Source organism: Papio anubis, chromosome X (genome assembly GCF_008728515.1).
Source record: "Papio anubis isolate 15944 chromosome X, Panubis1.0, whole genome shotgun sequence".
Taxonomy (NCBI): domain Eukaryota; kingdom Metazoa; phylum Chordata; class Mammalia; order Primates; family Cercopithecidae; genus Papio; species Papio anubis.
This window is the reverse complement of record NC_044996.1, coordinates 121,293,620-121,297,591: the sequence shown is the minus strand read 5'-3', so window position 1 is coordinate 121,297,591 and position 3,972 is coordinate 121,293,620. Positions and strand designations below refer to the sequence as shown.

Here is a 3,972-nt window from a genome sequence, read left to right as displayed (position 1 = left end):
GAGGTCAGGAGTTCGAGACTGCCTAGCCAACATGGTAAAACCCCGTCTCTACTAAAAATACAAACATTACCCAAGCATGTTGGTGCCTGCCTGTAATCCCAGCTACTCAGAAGGCTGAGGCAGGAGGATTGCTTGAACCCAGGAGGCAGAGGTTGCGGTGAGCCGAGATCATGCCACTGCATTCCAGCCTGGGCAACAGATCGAGACTGCATCTCAAAAAAATAAAAATTAAAAAAATAATAAATAAATAAATAAATAAAGCATTGTTAATCCAGAGAAAACAATTTCATGACATAGAACAGAATTGTAAAGAACTTGTGAAGTTGTGCTAGAAAAGTCTTTGATTTAAGTTAATCTATTGGCCAGGCACGGCAGCTCATACCCGTAATTCTAACATTTTGGGAGGCCAAGGCAGGAGGATCATTTGAGTCCAGGAGTTAGAAACCAGCCTGGGAAATATGGTGAAACCCCGTATCTACAAAAAATACAAAAAATTAGACCAGGCTCAGTGGCTCACGCCTGTTATCCTAGCACTCTGGGAGGCCGAGGTGGGCAGAGCACGAGGTCAGGAATTCGAGACCAGCCTGGTCAACATGGTGAAACCCTGTCTCTACTAAAAGTACAAAAATTGGCCGGTCGTGGTGGGGGGTGCCTCTAATCCCAGCTACTTGGGAGGCTGAGGCAGGAGAATCACTTGAACCTTGGAGGTGGAGTTTGCAGTGAACCGAGAACGCACACTCCAGCCTGTGTGACAGAGCAAAACTCCTTCTCAAACAAAAACAAAAAAAAACAGCAACAAAAAACACAAGACACTTTTATTATCTCACACTGTCAGTGAGTCAGGAGATTAAGCATGGTTTAGCTAGATGCTCTGCTTATGGCTCACAAAGCTTCAATCAAGGTGTCGGAGGGACTGCAGTCTCATCATCTGCTTGCAAGCTCACATGGTTGTTAGCAACCTTTAGTTTCTAGAAGGCTGCTGCACTGATGTCCTCAGTTTCTCGCTGGCTGTTAGCCAGAGGCTGTCCTCAGCTCCTTGCCATATGGCCCTCTCCATACACAGCTTGCTTCTTTTATGCCAGCAAGGAGAGAGTGTCTTTGCAAGGGGGCATTACAATCATCATGTAATCATTCTGAACGTAATGTACTCATGTATATGTAACCATGTACATTCTGTCACCTTAGCCATATACTACTGATTAGAAGCAAGTCATGGTTCCTCCCACTTTCAAGAGGACGGGATCACACAGGAGCATGAACAGCAGGAGGCAGGGATCATGGGTGCCACTCTAGAGTCTGTGTGTCATAAATATTCATACATTTTTTTTTCTAGCTGTGTCCATTGAAGTAGTCTAAAAGTAACTTCACGCTGTAATAATGAACATCCCTAGTGCTCAGGTTGTGGTCCTTAAAAACCATTCCCCCGGTCTGGCGTGGTGACTCACACCTGTAATCCCAGCACTTTTGGAGGCTGAGGTGGGCGGATCACCTGAGGTCGGGAGTTTGAGACCAGCCTGACCAACATGGAGAAACCCCGTCTCTACTAAAAATACAAAATTAGCTGGACGTGGCGGTGGGCGGCTGTAATCCTAGCTACTCGAGAGGCTGAAGCAGGAGAATCGCTGGAACCCAGGAGGCGGAGGTTGCGGTGAGCCGAGATTTTGCCATTGCACTCCAGCCTGGGCAACAAGAGCAAAACTCCATCTCAAACAACAACAACAACGACAACAACAACAAACCAAACCATCCCCCCCATTAAAGGGAATCTGGGCTCTTTGAAGCAATGTCTTATTCCAGGTCTGTGGCCGGGAAAGTACAAGGAAAGCCAAGTCTATTTGATTGTGCTAGAAATCAGTCAAGTTCTCAAGTATCATTTGGGTCATATACCATTGGTCACAGTCATGACATTTAGAACATTATAAAGGCTAATGGTGGAAACAGATGGAATCTATGAAAGTCCATGATTTTTTTTTCTTTTTTGAGACAAGGTCTTGCTCTGTTGCCCAGGCTGGAGTGCAGTGGTGCGATCACGGCTCACTGCAGCCATGACTTCCCGGGTTCAAGCAGTCCTCCTACCTCAGCCTTCCAGGTAGCTGGAACAACAGACTCCTGGCTAATTTTTCTTTTCTCTTTTTTGTAGAGACGAGGTCTCACTATGTTGTCCAAGCTGGTTTCAAAATCCTGGCCTCAAGTGATGCTCTCACCTCGGCCTCCCAAAGCACTGGGATTACAGGCATGAGCCACTGCACCGGGTCCACTTCCCCTTTTTATCAGGATCTTTGAGATTACATTGGCCCTGCTTGGATAATCCTGGATAATCTCCCCATCCCAAGATCCTTAATTTAGTGGCATCCGTACAGTCCTTTTTGCCATGTAAAATGTTCCAGAAACTAGATTATGGATATCTTTAAGGGGCCATTATTCCGTCTACTACAGAATGTGCATTTTCGTTTTTAGTTTTGTGTATGCATTTTCTAATTTTATGTAATGTGCATGAATTACTTAAAGTGCATATGTTAAAAATAGAACAATGTTATAGTTTATTTTCAAGTGACATGAAATGTGGTTATTTATCTTTTATTAACTGTCTATTACCTTTTTTTTTTCTTTTGAGACGGAGTCTTGCTCTGTGGCCCAAGCTGGAGTGCAGTGGCATGATCTCAGCTCACTGCAAGCTCCGCCTCTCGGGTTCACGCCATTCTTCTGCCTCAGGCTCCTGAGTAGCTGGGACTACAGGCGTGTACCACCACGCCCAGCTAATTTTTGTATTTTTAGTAGAGGTGGGGTTTCGCCATGTTGGCCAGGCTGGTCTCAAACTCCTGACCTCAAGTGATCTGCCCACCTTGGCCTCCCAAAGTGCTGGGATTACAGGCATGAGGCACCTTGCCCGTCCTGAAGCTTCAGTTTCATATGTAGCCAGTTATTACTTCATGCCAAATCAGAAAATTCCAATTCATAATTTTATGTTGTCAGAAACGGCAGCAAGTGTTTTGTCGCTAGGTCAGAAACTTCTGTGTGTTAGATGGAACGGGGACCCAGAAATTGAGAAGTCATTTCTTCCATTTAGTGGGCAGGAGCCAAGAATGTCATATGTCCTTCAATGCGTGTGACATTCCTGCAAGGAAGAATTTTCCTACGTCTAACATAAGTTTCAAATTGTCTCCCTAGACATTTGTGTATATGAGAACCTATTTGTGATTATCTGAGCCTAAACCTAACCTTGTTTTACCTGTAAACTCAAAGCACTATTTTTTAATGAAATTTATTTAAAAAAATATGAAATGCTTTCACAAATGTGCATGTCATCTAGCACGGGGGCCATGCTTATTTTCTTTGTATCAATATAATTCCAATGTTAGTATATTGCTGCTGAAGCAAGCAATAACTCAAAGGATTTTCTGCACGGTTTTAATATATGTGGAATTTTCCAGGAACGGAACTACTATGTAAATTGAAAGGAGTGTGTGTTGTTTTGTTTGGAACTTTTCCAAGAATAGCTTAATGTTTTAGAAAATCACACCAATGACATCAATGTCATTTATGGGCTGTGCTGGATATCTTCCATTTGCCTTTCCAGACTCACTCCACCCTTCTTTACCTGCTCTGTGCCCAGCAAAGGGGCTGTAGCAACAGGTTTCCTTGCCTTCCAGCTTCTGGGTGGGTTCACTCAGTGTGAAGCATTGGCAGGAGATCTGGAAGGTGGGAGGAGAGTGAAGTGTGCCATTCGAAATGACCATCAAGGCTAGGTTGAATGTGCAAAGCCATATTCCATTAGAAAATGAAAATGTAATATATAAGTTTGGGTCCAAGCTGGTTGGAGGGCAAAAGTAAACTGCACGAAGAGGTGGTTCAGACCCTCACGATGCTTGTGGCTACTGCTTTACTTCTCCTTTAACCCAGATCTGTGACTTCCCAGAGAGTTCCTTATGACTGGATAGCAGATAAAGAGCAAGGTTTATGATGCACAGTTTC

The 3,972-nt window shown here is 44.1% G+C and overlaps 1 non-coding gene across 1 annotated transcript; it reads right to left on the bottom strand.

The window, feature by feature from the left end:
- Positions 1-3,270: 3,270 nt before the first annotated feature.
- On the bottom strand, positions 3,271-3,381 carry LOC116272221. The gene has a single exon (XR_004180943.1). It is a non-coding gene; the product is annotated as a U6 spliceosomal RNA (small nuclear RNA).
- Positions 3,382-3,972: the final 591 nt, after the last annotated feature.